Source organism: Acromyrmex echinatior, chromosome 6, assembly GCF_024713525.1.
Source record: "Acromyrmex echinatior isolate Ae372 chromosome 6, ASM2471352v2, whole genome shotgun sequence".
Taxonomy (NCBI): domain Eukaryota; kingdom Metazoa; phylum Arthropoda; class Insecta; order Hymenoptera; family Formicidae; genus Acromyrmex; species Acromyrmex echinatior.
This window is the reverse complement of record NC_141857.1, coordinates 11,366,415-11,383,692: the sequence shown is the minus strand read 5'-3', so window position 1 is coordinate 11,383,692 and position 17,278 is coordinate 11,366,415. Positions and strand designations below refer to the sequence as shown.

The 17,278-nt window shown below is 38.8% G+C and overlaps 1 protein-coding gene across 23 annotated transcripts in view; it reads left to right on the top strand.

The window, feature by feature from the left end:
• LOC105148557 (intraflagellar transport protein 81 homolog) overlaps nucleotides 1–17,278 on the top strand; it is a 588,627-nt gene that overhangs the window by 249,450 nt on the left and 321,899 nt on the right. The gene's annotated exons all lie outside the window — the stretch shown is intronic.

The following is a 17,278-nucleotide window of genomic DNA, read 5'->3' as shown; positions in this document are numbered from 1 at the left end:
TGGGAAGTTCTACTCCACCCGCCGTAATCACCAGACATTGCCCCTTCCGATTACCATCTATTTCGATCGATGGCGCATGGCCTGTCTGAGCAACACTTCACATCATATGAAGATATCAAAAATTGGATCGATAATTGGATAGTCTCAAAAGATGATTCTTCCAACGCGGTATCCGTATGCTATCAGAAAGATGGGAAAAAGTAGTGGCTAGCGATGGACAATACTTTCAATAGAACATTATGTATCGTTCTTTCACAATAAATGCTTAATTTTTTATTAAAAATGGCGGAAACTTATTTGTACACCTAATACATCCTGACCTAAAATGACATTGTACGACAGGAAAAATGCTATTAGGGCCATGTGTCAATGTACACTGTCAGCACTGAAAATCTATAGTTACGTATTTTTAGTCAATATCAGTACATAGTCGTAATATCACTTTTTCCTATGATCAATATCAGGGTTTAGTCAAGATGTATAATAACATATATTATTATCAATATATGGACGTGTTTCATATATGTATGTATATATATATATATATATATATATAAATATAACACGTGAATATATTTTAGTGAATCATTTGCGAGTGCGTCTAGCAATAAGGACGCGTTCTCAACGAAATGTAGTAAGGGCCAGATCCACGTGGTGGGAGAAATAACGCCAGTTTTAATTTTCTGCACAATATATATTTAAATAGCAGTATTATTTGAATTACACTTATTGAAAGATTGCTGGGCTTCGCGGCGATTGTAACAAGTCCTTTGAATTAGTGCTTGCGTTTTGACAATGTGATTCCGCGCGAAAGTGCTTTGGGTCGGCTCTCAGGGCGAACTGTACTGCTGAGAGTTATCAGCGCTAGAAGCCAGAATAACGCTTCGGCCATAACAATTCGCACGGTATTGACGAATGTATTTCGCGTGAGCGAACAAGTGAACCTTGACCGTCGATCCAGTCCTAAGCATGATTCTTTGAGAAGGAGTAAACAAAATTCCAATCGTCGGCAACAACAGTCACACGCTATCGATACATGTACTTCGCGTGAGCGAACATTACCGTCCGCCTTGCGCGAATTGGTCGCGCAAATTTACACACTCCTTTAAATTGCGTTGTCGATTTCTACAGGCAGTCGCACGAGCTTTGTAATGGGTCGAACAAAGGTTGAATTCCTTGCCTTAATGGTGACAACGCGCACATTTCCATCGTGCCCTGGGTGGCACTTGATCACTCGCGCTAATGCCCACTTTGTAGGTGGCAATGTGTTATCTCGCATTAAAACTAATTGTCCGACGCCGATGGACGCAGTGCGAGAATACCATTTGGAGCGATGTTGACAAGACAAGACATAAGACTGCGTCCATAGTCGCCAAAATTGTTCCAACATTGATTGGACCAGCTGCCATCGTGACAACGTATTGATTTTTATCGCCGATACAGTTGGAGATGGAAGAGCGTTAAGGGGTCCTCCAGTAAGGAAGTGCGCTGGCGTCAAACAGTCCAGACTTTCGGGATCGTCTGTAAGGGCCCCAAGAGGTCGTGAATTAAGACACGCTTCAACGCGGCAGAGCAATGTAGCAAGCTCCTCATATGTCGGAGTGCGATTAAGTAGCATTCGTTTCAGATGATGCTTCATTGACTTGACCGCCGCCTCCCACATCCCACCGAAATGAGGAGCAGCAGGTGGGATGAAGCACCACCTAACGCGATCCGTAGCAATACGATTCTGGAACTCAGGATCTGCTACCGCGTTGCCAAATGCGTCTCCTTATCGGCTCCCTGGAAATTTTTTCCACAATCGCTATGGACAGTCTGGGGAAGTCCTCGACGCGATACGAATCGCTCGAACGCCGATATAAATTTTCGTTGAGTACTCAGTGACGAGCTCTAGATGCACTGCCCGAACGGCCATACAAACAAATATCGCAATGTAGGCAGGTTGTGATCGAACGCCGCGATCGCTCGCCATTCGCACTCGAACGGGTCCAGCGTAGTCCACGCCACATTCGCTAAATGCGCGAGGAGGGCGAATCACCCGAGCCGGAGGCAAAGAACCCATCATTTGCACCGGTATATCTGCACGAATTCGTGCACAGGTTATGCAGTTATATACTATCGTTTTAACAATTTTACGTGCGTGAAGCACCCAGACGCGTTGTCGTAGAGTGCTGAGCGTTATCGTTATGCTACCATGCAGACATCGCTCGTGCGCATCCTGTACAAGAAGTCGTGCGACATGACACCTATCTAGTATAATAGGAAACTTAGCATCATGACTAAGGTCAGAGAGAGATAGACGACCACCGACACGCAGAATACCGTCCGCATCGAGGACTGGGTTTAATCGTCGCAGTGGACTTCCACGTGGTAGTGGATGCATCGACTGCACTCCACGAATTCCGGTGGCAGAAGGCTCATCTTGGAGGATATCGATCTCGGTTGGGAATTGCGTACGTTGAAGAATGGACAATACACGATTTGAATTATGTACCAATTCATTAGTGGAGGGAACGTGTGACAGAGCGGAACCTCATGGTGGGACCCATCACAATATGTATGCTATAACGCGAATTAAACGTTTCCATGAAGAAAATCTAAGAAAAATGTCGCAGGGTTCCGATCCCGATATGTTCGCATTAACTATCGCTTTCATCTCGAGCGGAGCGTCTGGGTTTAAGGGTGGTTCGAGAATAGGCCATTCACTGGGAACACAAGAAAGCCAAGAAGGGCCGTTCCACCACAGATCCAGGTCGCCGATTTCTGCAGCAGATACTCCGCGTGAGGCGATGTCCGCGGGATTCGATGATCCCGGAACGTGTCGCCAGGATACATTCGGTAACCTTTCGTGAATTTTGGAGACACGATTCCCGACAAATAGTTTCCACTTGGATGAGTGTTCTCGCAGCCACGCCAATACTATCGTCGCATCAGTCCAGCAAGTGATCTCGCAATTTTCGAAAGCCGGTACACTGCGTAAGGTCACCAGAAGTCGAGCGAGTAACACTGCTCCGCACAACTCGAGACGTGGGATCGTTTGTTGTTTCAGAGGAGCCACCCGAGTTTTGGATGCCACAAGCATACACTTTACGGCACCGTCTTCTGATTCTATGCGGGTGTAAATAACGGCGGCATAAGCCTTATTGGGTGCAAAAAATCCGAAAATCCGTGGAGCGATATGCGTTGAGCCACACCGGGCGCAAAATCGGTTCCGAACCATCGGGGGATCGAAACTCTGCTTAGTAATGGGAGCGAATCGACGAAGCTATGCCATTTGTTTAGCAGGTGCGTAGGGAGTGGTTCGTCCCAGTCCGCGTCACATGTCCAAAGGGACTGCATCAAAATTTTCGCCACAATCACCACCGGGGATAACCATCCTAGGGGGTCAAAAATCCGTGCGATAAATGATAAAATCGCACGTTTCGTCGAAGCACTCTCACCGTGAAAATCCACAATGAAGTGGTAAGTGTCGGTTCCCGGGCGCCATGTGACTCCGAGCACTTTAAGGCCGTCATCAATTTTGAATCCCTTGCAAGGGGCCAAACCGCGACGAGAAGAATCGATATCACTTAGTAAGTGTTCGGAATTACTAACCCATTTGCGTAATGAAAATTTACCACGCGCAAGAATTGTAATTAGTTCGTCGCGCATATGTTTGAGATTTGCCATTGATGACGATCCGAAAAGCGCGTCGTCGACGAACATGCAAGTTTTTAGTAAGTTAAGTTCCTTCCGAGCGGCAAGTCAGTCCCTTCGTCATCGGCGAGTTGTTGTAACACCCGTAACGCAAGAAATGGAGCACTAGCCGTCCCATATGTCACTGTCAATAATTGATATTCCTGAAGGGCATCTGAAGGAGACTCGCGCCAAAGGATTCGCTGACAATCGACGTCTCTTTCGTCGATTAGTATTTGTCGATACATTTTCTCAATGTCGGCGCAATACACATATCGATGTGTGCGCCATTGCGTATGCAGCATCGACAGATCCGACTGCAATTTTTGACCTGTAAGTTGAAGGTCATTTAGTGACCGTCCATTTGTGGATACCGAAGACGCATTAAACACTACGCGTAATTTCGTTGTAGAGCTCGAAGCCTTAAAAACGGGGTGATGTGGTAAGTATACTACTGGCGTATCCGGTGATTGCTGTGGACCGCATGTGATTCAACGCTGCGTATTCTTGTAGGAATGCGTTATAGGTCTCGCGGTCACTAGGTTTCGAGCATAAGCGGCGTTCAAGTGACGCAAAACAGTGCAGTGCCGTGTGTCACCTATATCGAGAGGGGGAGGGTCGCGAAAGGGGATGCGAACTATATAGCGGCCATCATCCTTTCTGGAATGGGTCGAACGAAAGTGCTGCTCGCAAAGAGTGTCGTCTACCGATAATGAGGGGCTAGTAGTTACGTCCTCGATTTCCCAGAATTTAGCGACGGCACGAGGGTCGTCATAAATGTAGGCATGATGCATATGCGCGAATGTATCGTCTGTTACTTTATTTGTAGACCGTGTATTTCCCGAAATGATCCATCCGAAAATCGTGTTTTGTGCAACCGGCTCGGAGAATTTGCCGCGGCGCAGTCCGTCGCGCAGTACGTAGGGATATATGTCAGCTCCGATAATGGCATGTATTGGCGTGTCATCCGTAGGTCTTTCATCAGCGAACGTCAAATTCTTAAGGTGCGCCCAGTCTGATAGAGTATATCGGAATTGGGGAATGTACGAGGTAAGCGAATCGACGATCAATGCGTCAGTTGCTAATGCAGGCGAACTGCTAGTAGTAGGACTAATCGTTACCGGTACGACGCGTTCAAGGCGGCCAGTCCTGCAATTCCCGATTCCCGACACCACTGCCGACGCGGGATACGTTCGAGTGCGTAAGGCGTTTGCGAGTTTCCGCGTGACGAACGTATGCGTCGACCCTTGATCGAGTAATGCACGAATTTTTATCGTACGCTGAGAACGGGCTGACACTAATACCCATGCGGTAGCCAAGACAACATGCGCCGGTTGCTGATTCATACCTAAATGCGTCTGTACAAAACTTTCATCAACGCGCGGTGATGGAATTGTCTCCGAATCATGACCTTCACTTTGGGTGGAGGTAGAAGTCGAGGGCGACGCATCTGATCCTGAGTCGCGGTGCAACAGCGTATGATGTCGCGATGCATTGTAGACATTTTCATGAACTGTGACAGTCTTTTACTACATGCATGGTTGACAAGCAGTTAGTGCAGACACGTAACCGTTTTGCTTCGTCCCATCGGCGTGAGAGAGGCATATTTGCAAATTTATTGCATTTGAACAGTAAGTGCGTTCCCGAACACAATGGACATTTTGAAGCGGTCGCGTGAATTTGGACGCGTGAAGTGTCGTCGTAGATTTCGCATGCGGTTTCGTACGTGACCTCGGAGTGCATTGGTTTGCTAAAGAAAGTCCCGAAGCTTCCGCGGCGCGAATGCGATTATTAAAAAAGGTTACGAGGTTTGCGAGTGTCGGAAACTCGTCATCGTCACCTAAGTGTAGTTCCCATTTTTCACGCGTTTCAGCATCAGCACGTTGCATAATTATAAAAATGAGCATATCGTCATTAACAGGATGCTTAAGCAACTTGAGTGCCTCGATAGATTCGTTCGCCGAATCCAGAAGTTTTCTAAGTTCCGAGGGCGAGCCTCGCGATACCGGCTTAAGGGCGAGTAACGCAGCCAAGTGTACATTTACCAATCGTCGAGGATTGGAATAGCGATCTGAGAGGAGTTTCCAAGCGATTGGAAAGTTAGCGGCGGTAGTATTCATGTTTTTTAGGAGATGAGATGCATCACCTTCTAAGCATGCCTTGAGGTAATGCATCCGAAAAACATTATCTAAAGACGCATCATTTATGAATACCGAGACAAAATAGTCGCGAAACTCCTCCCTCTTTGTACCTCCCGCTAAACTTTGGAAGGTGCAACGGTGGCAGTCTTGCGAAGCGACGACAGGGATGATCTTGTTGACTCGGTGTCGTTGGACGCTGCGAGCCCGTGGTCGTTGGTGGAGATGACTCGATGACGAACTCCCTGAAGGATGCAATGGCGTCGAGAGACACTTCCTCCATTGTGGTAAATTGGCTCTGCTTGAAATACGGATCGTGAGAGCACTTTTCATGGTGAACATATGATTGGAGGCGAGTATGCAAAAGGATGCATTTGTCCCACGTCGCTTGCATGTAATCAGCTCGTGTTGCAGCTTTCGCACGTGTTAATGCATCGCGATTTTCTGCTAGAGCTGCAGAACGGCGCAGTATGTCAAATTGTGACTGCTGTCTCGCCACCAGTTCATGAAAGCACGACGCTGCTTCCTGCTGAAGATCGTCATCGGATTCTGTGTGTTCTTCGTCCGATTGCTGTTTCAGAAGATCTTTCGGCATTGTATAAACGTAACTGTTCCGAACCACACTGAATTTCGCCGATATGAAATACCTTGCTCGGTATATGCTCCCGATCGCCTGATGCGTAGTCGGTCTGAGCCGAATGCCGAATACCAGCGGAAAGAGTGCGGAAATTGCCGACGTGTGTTTGCAAACGGAGATGCCCAGTCGACCCGAGGTTAGATCAATGGCGTTACCTCACGTTAAATAATTAACGGAAAAGTTCCAATTTATTGTCAATTATTCAGCTGATCTATTATGCACTGCACTATGTGGATCCTGGCAGGATCGCCAAAATGAATCATTTGCGAGTGCGTCTAGCAATAAGGACGCGTTCTCAACGAAATGTAATAAGGGCCAGATCCACGTGGTGGGAGAAATAACGCCAGTTTTAATTTTCTGCACAATATATATTTAAATAGCAGTATTATTTGAATTACACTTATTGAAAGATTGCTGGGCTTCGCGGCGATTGTAACAAATCCTTTGAATTAGTGCTTGCGTTTTGACAATGTGATTCCGCGCGAAAGTGCTTTGGGTCGGCTCTCAGGGCGAACTGTACTGCTGAGAGTTATCAGCGCGACTAGAAGCCAGAATAACGCTTCGGCGGGCCATAACAATTCGCACGGTATTGACGAATGTATTTCGCGTGAGCGAACAAGTGAACCTTGACCGTCGATCCAGTCCTAAGCATGATCCTTTGAGAAGGAGTAAACAAAATTCCAATCGTCGGCAACAACAGTCACACGCTATCGATACATGTACTTCGCGTGAGCGAACATTTAGGTAATAATAATATATAATAGTATCAATAAATGAATACATTGCACATACATAATGTAATTCTTTTTCATGAATATCCGTATATATATGTATACACGGGCTACACTGCATGTGTACATAATACAACTGTATTTCTAAGGTCCGATTCTACAAATATAAGATTAACTTCAATTACGGTTTATTTTTTTCTCAATTCTAAAATTGGAAAATTTTCCAAAATAAATTTTACATTTGTGGAACCAACTCTAATACACGTCCCTGCTAAGATGGTAATGTAGGAAACGGAATACAAATATCGATAATTAATCGATCGAATTTCCTGCATGATCATATTAACTTAAAGGGCGTAAGCATCTTATACATTGGAAATAAAAACCTGTAATATCGACCTTGATTAACTTTAGCCTTCGTTCCAGCATCCCCTTAAAGGAATAAAATTTTAAGTAAATGTTATAAGAGTCGTCACAATGAGTCATACAGTTCCATGCTGTGGTTAGTTTACTATCCCCCTTCATTTTTTTTTTAATTAATGATGTACGATAAAAAATACACATAAACAAAAAAACTGTTGGACTTTATTAAGTAAGAACTACACTTACTAATCTAAGCAGAAATCAAATATCTGAGACAATTATATACGATTGTAAAACAAAAACCTTAAGATCAAAAATATTTACTTAGGTGTACGATTTTTTAAAATTGTGACACAACTTCTATTTAAATGTGTTCGCAATAAGACGTTACAGCAGATTGAGCGACAGCCGCTGCTGCGTACTTAGATACGTTTACGCGTGTCTCGCGTATTTTTTGTTCTTAATGTAGCCTCCATTATTCTACTTACCCCTATAGTCAACTGATCCCGGTCTAACTTATATATTAGTATTGAACAACTTTCATTATCACCAAATTCTTAATTGGAAAGGAAAAGGGAAGACTCGTTTCCACTCATTATAAGAAAACACAAGAACATGCAGATCTCAAAGTTATGTAACAAGCAGATAATATTATAGAAGGGAACGAAAAAATATTTTAGGATTGGAGGAAACACAGAAAGAAATAGAGATTAGAATTAATTTTAATTTTTTTTAACTAATTTTTTATTATTCATTTTTTGTTTTAATAATTTGATTAACTTATTTGAGAAAAAACTGTGCGATTTCTTATGTTTTATCTAAACTGTTGAATAGAGTCAGGCAAAAAGGAAACTGAAAATAATTTGGAAAATTGAGTAATCTGTTTAAGTATCATATTACGCATCTCCCTCCCTTTTTTACAAAAAATTAATTTATTTCTTACTTTAAATGTAACACAGTGTATATAATTTCATCTGAAACGCACGTTTCTAATTCTCACTCCATGATTGAAATTTCATCATAAATTTTCCACAATTTTTTTAATGCATTACATTTATTATTAATACAATTTTAGCATATAGTAGTCACAAATTGTTCAAAATGTATTCTCGCGCACAATTTTAATAAAAAGATACGATATTTATTTTGTAAGTTTTATGATGCGATTTAACAATAGAATGATATAAGCGCAATTTTAATAATTTAATAGTATAAAACGAATAACCGAGCGTGTTATGTTTTACTATTTATATTTATATCATCTTTTCTCTCTCTTTCTCTTGTTGTATTCCTTCATCATCTCTCACGTTTTGTAACTTTTTTCAAACACACAAAGATTTAAGATTTTTATTCTACCGAATTAATGAGCCCAAATTGAACATTCAATGTAGACATGATGACCGTTAGGTGTCATGATGACGTCGGCACGCGTGATATAACATGAAACCATCAAAGGATAAACATAGGAAAAGAATAATTTCATATCCGTACAGGATATATACTTCAAATGTACATATATTTCGGCACTGCTTTTTATAAAATAGAATTAATGTTAACTTATTAATTTTTTTTATACTTATATGACAAATTTATCAATTTATATTTCTTTTACGCGAGGTCTCCAATCTCTTTGCATCAACATTATTAACTTATTTACGCTCAATATGTGATTCATTAAGCAGTCGTTCAGCAGAATCTCCAAATATCTTTCACATTCCTCTACTTTATCGATTACTTGCATAATTGCGGCATCTGCACAATCCTTGAAACATACAATGGTAAGATTTACAATAGCACAAATTAATAGTTCTCATCTGCACATACATTTATCGCATGCAAAACAATAAGATTGATTACGCGCAGAGCACCGCTGCGAATGAGAACACAAAATTTCATAGATGCTAATATCTATTCCTCGACTGTCATATCGAGCTTAACGCGAAGTCACAACACGCTATATCAATAACTATAATCATTAATATAAGTTCTTACATTATTCCTAACAATTGATGCTACCGAGCAACGTGGGAACATTAATTTCCAGCGAATCAGGTGCGTTCCGAATAATGTTAGTAAATGCATGATCTATTCGTTGCACTGTGGCTGACAATGCTCTGGTTCTATTAATTAAAATCAAAACTTTCGCATGTATTATGCTCACAGTGTCCGAGAGATTATGTAAATATTCATCATTCACAAGACTAACCAACTAGCAGAATAACTAACAGACTAGCCGATTAATAGAGTTTGATTTTTACAAGCGACTTGAAACAACTGAAATTTCTCTTCGAGTCTAGTGAGAGTACGAAGAAAAATCATTGACATCTAAAATTTAGAAAATGTAGAGTAGGGATGTGCGTCTGTAATGAAAAAAGATTAGACTACCGTACGTGACAAGTCTAATGTTTTCATATCCGCTCGCCTCCCGTTTTTTTTGCTATCAATAAAACCGACAATGAAGAATGCATTTTTTTTAGAAATTCTAAGTTACCAGACATGAAGAAAATGTGATATCTATGAAAATGAGTCACTATTATTATTGAATACATATCGAACGCTTTATTTAGTATATTACTAGCTATCATTATCGATATATTCTTAATTACAGGAAAAGGGGAAATAAATTAAAGTGTATTAAAAAAAATCTAGTGTTTTATTTTTTATACTTGATACATTTCTTTCGGACACTGTGGCCGCCAGTTGTATATTTTAAACACATTCTATCCACAGTTCTTAACATGTTTTTCTCATCGAACAATGTAAGTAATATCCAGATTAGATAAATAATCTATACCTAATCAGTAGATATCAATGAGCCAAGTTGTCGCTACCGAGTATATCAGTCAGTCATTTGCGTTTTTAAATTTTTTATAGTATACGAGAGTTTTGTTGTCATCGTTTTCTTCCGCAATTACAGCCAGTGTAATCAGGCGTTTTACTGTACGAAATCATTCTGTCTTTCCAATGCAATCTATGATAAACACTTAGCCAAGAAGCGTACTTTTCGGATTTTATCAAGAAATTCCATGGCATAAGACATGTAAAATTGTAATGAGAGAATGGCGTTTCTCAAACTGTCGCTTCCTTCACGATAAATTCTTTTCCAATCGTTGTACAAACAATCAAATTACGCGTGTATAAAAAAAAACCTATTCCATTCTTCTGCATGTATACAGGGTTGGCCATATTCGACGGAAAGATGTTTTTTTTTTCAATCATGGGAAACGTCGTTACTCGATCTAACAATCTCTGTCAAATGTTACAGTGTTGCCAGGTCTTTCCGTAGAATATGGCCAACCCTGTATATGAAGCATTTCTGAATTTAAACGTTTATTAAGAAATCTTTCCTTATCAAGAATTTGGACAATCTCCCAATCAAATTCATGATTACGACTAAGTCGGTGGTCGGTGATCACTGATTGGTTCTTGTTACTGCTGTTAATATGGTTGCGATACTCAGATATTCTCGTGAATAATTTGTTTGACCAACATACGACGCATCGCAATCTTTGCAAGGGATTTTATAAACAACATTTTTATTGGAGAATTTTGAGAGAATGTCCTTCTGTACTTTAATTTATTAAGCTTATTCAGATTGAAGAAGGATAATTTCATGTTAATGTTCTTGATAATAGTAAAGAATTTCTCAGACATCGATGGAACATAAGGTAGAACAATCTATGGTGGATGTTCTTCATTAGTAGTATCGCTAGCAACATTATTCCGTTTTGTCTGTAGTTTGTGAAATAACATTTTTAAACGTGAATTGATGGTGTTGAAAATAAAGTCAATCGGATAGTCATTATTTAATAAAGTATTGACTATAAACTTTATGTCTTACTTTCTTATAATGAAATTTCGGATTTGAAATTAATAATGCTCTGTCAACCATTCCCGTTATTACATTTTTCTTTTGAGAACTTGCATGTGTTGAAAGATAATTCAAATAATGTCCAGAAAAAGTAGCTTGTGAAACCGAATTCTAAAAGTCGAATTCTAACATTCTTTTCTCATTAATAATGATTGTCAAGTCTAAACAATTAATTCTATTTCCACTCACTTCCATCGTGAACTGTAACCTCGGGTGCCTAGAATTAAAATTTGTGAGTGCTTTATTAATTTCGCCAGATAGTACAGCCAACCATGTCGTCGACATATCTAAAGTAAAATGGGATGGAAATACCAGTCTTCTTCAATGCATCCACCTTTAGATTCTCTATCACTAAGTTAGCGATAATTGGAGAAAGAGGTGAGCCCATTGGAGTACCAAATTTTTGCTTAAAAAACTCTCCATTAAAAGTAAAATACGCGGAATCCAAAACAAAATCCTGAGCATTTAAAAATTCTTTCTTCGTAATCAACGTCGATCTTTCGAGGTACTTCTATCTCTTGGCTATACATTTCCTAGCTAAATATAATGGAATGTTGGTGAACAATGAAACTACGTCGAGGGAAATTAAAATCATGTCATTATCTAAAACAGTGCTTTGTAATTTTTATATCAATTGAAAACTATTTTCAATATGACTGGGTTCCGATGACCTTCTTCCAGTTATTTCATATAAAAAAGCAGCTAACGGAAGGATATAATGGATTGTCCAAAAATAAAATTATAATCGGAAAGGGCCAATTTGGTTTGTGTACCTTTGGAAAAGCATAAATTCTAGGTAGGATGCCGTCAGTGCAAAGCAGTTTTCTTATAGTCTGATCAGTAATGAATTCCTTTTTCTTCTAATGCACAAGCAATTCTCTAGTCCTTTTAGTAAAAGTATTGATAGGATTCTTCATTATCTTAATATAGGTCTCTGTGTCATTTAACATCTTCATAATTTTTGAGATATATTTTATCTTGTTCAAGACCACGGTGATAATGCCTTTATCTGCTTTAGCGAAAATAATGTTACGATTATTTTTTATAAATTGAGCTTTGTAATAATAATTACAATATTATAATAATTGCTTACTATATTATAATATTTGCTTATTATATTATTGTAGAATACACATAATATGTTAATAATAAAAAATTTAAATATTAAAATAAAAATCATGTAGGAAAGAAAATATTTTAATGATATTTACCGGAAGATATGCTCCCAGCATACTTTTTGTATCGCGACGCTCCTAGGGCACAGCGTTACGTAGGCTCGGCCGCCGAGTCTCGAGTGGTAGTGGGGGTCGCCTCAGAAATCTGCCCGAAATGGGCAACTAATTCCGAGCACGGTTCTAGTAAACAATCATATTTTCAAAATGGCCGCGGTTGAAACCAAGTGCGGAGTATAATCAAAGAGCCGCGATCATCGATGGCCTTCGCGCTGGGCGCAACGGAAATAATTCCATTTTTTGGATACCTGACATTAACCATTTATGATGTGGCAAAATATATTTTAGAACAATCCAACAAAGGTTCCAGTACGCCAGCGAGGAAGAGTCACTCGAAAGAACGCACTGCGACCTCCACAGTCGTTGAAAGGGTTCAAGTGCTGATTTCGAATGACCCAGGGCAATTGTTACGAAAATTAGTACCGATTGTTGGTGTAAACAAACCAACAATGCGTTGAATTGCCAAGGAGGATCTTCGATACAAATCGTACACGAAAGATATCGTACATTAAAGATACGACAGATGCTCTCTGAAGCTGCCAGATGAGTTATTCGCCTCGGCTTCCATTCTGGCTTCCCAACAGCCCAGATTTAAATCCCTTAGACTACTATGTATGGAGCGTAGTTGAAAAAGTCACAAACAAGTCTCGGCATCCTAGTGTGACATCATTAAGGACCGCTATTGAGACAACATTCGTTAGCATGGACAACGCTACATTAAAGTGTGCGTGCGAACTCTTCAGACTACTTCACGACTACCTAAACGGAAATAACAAGATCAAAGTAAATTCTATCTCATTTACAAACATATTTGTCAGCTTCATCTCCGTCTACGATGCGATACTGGTGACACGCAAGCAAAATAAAATTTTTCCGAAGGAGACTTGCATAAATACGCAAGCAGAACCAGCATAACCATCGACGAAGAAAAGAAGATCTTATTCCGTTACGATTGTAGTGCAACATTTCAAGGAATGGAGAGAGCAATCAAATGTGTCGATGCGTATGTAAACCAATTGATCTATTATTGACAATGTTAACGAGTGCACCCGATATTTAATTAAGGAGATAGAGTTGTTTCTGACTAATTCTTACATTCACAGCGAAATCATCAAACTCTTGTCGAGGTAACAAAGAAGACATTAAACACTGTGTGAGAACACAAATAAAAAATTTGTCATTTTTGGAAACATACTTTAATATATTGTTTTAAGAAATAACTGAATCATATAAAATTTAATTTGTTTCGAAATTGTTAACATAATTTTAATGAATCGAGGATTATGACTTTTATATTTTTTCATGTAATATAATTCATTTATCAATGTAAAAACTCTTTGTAATAACTCTTTTATCAATGAATAAAATCTTTGTATCTTAAATTCTCGGCTATTTCACGTTCGTATCCAAATATCCATTTTAAGTGTAGATTTTTATCATATTTAAATAAAAATATCTTCGACATAGAATACAGAATGAATTTATTGTCTAAAAGTGAATAAATCACCACACAATTACAATGACACGTATCAACTTTTCTTTACATATTTCCGTGCTATTATAACATAGACTTTTAAAGTGTAAGAAGTACAATACACATTCTTAAAATCCTTGTCATAAAAAATCATATTCATTCGAACGAATGTGATATCACACTGAAGATGACACGTCGCGTCAGTTGAATACGTTCATTCCTCTTTTACCTCCTCCTTTCTTCTAAGCAAAAGTAAGAGTCCCCTAAACTCGAAAATTTTTGTAAAAGATGTCATCTCTCATAAATAAAGAACATTCACTAAGACGCCAACACGTCGGAGACATTGTGTCGTATCAACAAAAAATGACCGTCATAAAACTGTCTGCTATTCATGTCCAATGTATTTTGACCTTCTCTCACCACAAAAAATATAGTCCCAATTTTTCTCGATTTTCCTATCCACCATTTTCACGATATTTATCCCTGTTGATACCCCACCCTTCTCACAGTCGCTGCATGGATGACTATGGATAAAGCCAATCAGCGTGTGAGCAGCCATAGACCGAGTCAATCAAAACGCGCCATTTAATTTCTCGTTTCTCTCTCCCTCGTCAGAGATAATGAGAGTTTGTTTTGACGGCCCATGGCTGCCCATATACTACTTATACTTGTATGATTTTCCACGCGAAGTAACTTTTACTCCACTCCTGCTTGGGGGCGTGCGACTTTCACCTGAAGCGACTCCCACACCACCTCCGCCGTCTGCTTGGAGGCGCGCGACTCTCATTTGAAGCGACTTCCACCCCATCCCCTCTTCTCCTGTTTCGTATAGTAGAAAAATCACTTAAAACCTGTCAGAGATTATGATCAGAGCCATGACTTTGAGAACGTATGTCAAGATCAAAGTCATTGGTGCGAAGTCCTTTAAGCTGTATAATTACATTTTTTTTCTAATTTCTGAAACCATGCGATTCATAATAAAAACAATGGATTTATATCTTTGTGCAAAGTTGTATGATCTGATTTAAATCAAAAGAGAAGTCGTAATAGAGACGTGGAAAGAGCTTGCCTGCTTACACAATTCTCTAAACTCGACAAATTCTTTCGTCATAGCGACAGAATTCTGCGTACATATTCTGTTAGTAACATTTGTCGCTGACAATACACAGCGTGTGCAATGAAGGCAATCGAAACTTCATGCGATCATTAAAGGCGACGAGATTACTTTATCAAGTAGACACAATAAATCTCGGTAACTTCAAAACAGCTTACCTAAAGAATTAAATCATAATGGTTTGGAAAGATTATAATAATATACAATATAATCTAGGGGATTCTATTTAAAAATTCGAAGTGATCTTGTACTGACTTTGACAACACCATTCAATGTCAAACAATATAATCAGTAAAGATTTAATACCTTACAACTTTTGTCTGAAATTTTTCTGTATCTTATATATTTTCGAGATATTTTGGTGTCAATGTTAAAATCGGATATCCTGTACATATACATATTAGATATAAAATTAATTCTTAACCTTTTTTTCAACGTTTATTTTTTTAAAATTTTGTTATATTTTAGTCTGGGAAATAATTTCTCTTCGCATCTAACTATATGTTTTTACTATCTATCAGGCAATTGGCGGATGCCTTTGCAAAAAAAAGACAGCGGTTTCGATCCAATAAGGTTATTAATGCTTTTTTCACATTTTCTTCTGTTTGGAAGTGAAAATGCTAGATGATGCGAGTAGATCGGTGGTAATCCGACGGAGTTAGATTAGGAGAAATAAGCGCTTCCCAACGCACGTATGAATTCCTTCATTGCTTTCGTTGCATGTGGCATTGTGTTCAATTATTGGTCTTGCAATGTAAAATTGTGTAAGAAGATAGTTGTGAGCGAAAACATTTTCTGTCGCGTTAATTTTGAGGCTCAAACAAATTTTATTTGCAAAAATATTAAAGACAATCAACTGCGAGCGCACAACAAAGTTGCACCACGTGAGTGCGGTAGCAATATGTACATATATATGTATGTATGTACGTATGTGCGTATATACGTACGTATATATATATATGAGTGACGTTGTGATGACACCACAATATATATATTGTGGAAAAACACAACGAAGAACATAAGCATTTTATCTGCTATACCTGTACTTACATCAACATTTTATATTTCACTTCTTCGCGGTATTACTAAACATCTAGCAAATAGCAATCAACCGATATTGTAGGGCTATCGAAATACAGACAAACGATTAGCGAAAAATGTACATAATCGGTAAAGTATCTTTTTGAAAAAGTACAAGCAATTGTACAGATCATAAAACACTAATCCGTAAACAGAATATTCGTACCATATCTCCAATCCTAGCGAGGATCACAGATTTTACATGACTGATTGACTGACTGACTGAATGTCTATAACTCTTTTTTTTTTTGTTAAAAAAAACTGATTTGTCGATTGACTGACTGAGTAATTGATCTATCGCTGAAGCGTTCTACAAGCATCGCTTGTTTGCATCGCGCTACTCATCCGGACATGTATCTCCGGACGTGGAGAAAGTACTGCAAAGAAGGGAGACAAGGTGTACGTCAAGGGATTGGGATTCTATTGATCACATAATTTGTAGATACATGAATACAATGTCATTTGATACAATTTTAATTCGTATATTTTTTATACATATATAAGGTGTAAATTATAATATATACATTGTAACATATAATATATACATAAATGTGAAAAAAAACACATAGGATACATAAAGTGTAAATTAAGATAATAGTAATATATAAAAGTAATAGTAACATAGACTACGTATATAAACCTAAAAAACATATGAAGTATAAATTAACCTTTAAACAGCATGCCGGTGCGAATTCGCATTAGCAAAATTTTTAAAATATTGGCATTTTCCATAAAAAATCTTTTTTTAATAACAATTTTTTATAACTTAATAATAATTTAATTTGAGTTGCACCAATCACTTTGTTGAGAAATTTTACCCCAAGAAAGTATGGTTTTGAAAGAATTTATCATTTATTTTGAAGAATATTATCATGATTAAATAAGTGAATGAAATCACAAAATTCCAGTTCGCACCAGTATGCCCTTTACGGGTGCTGGCTATGAAGTGTGCCGTTTGAGTTA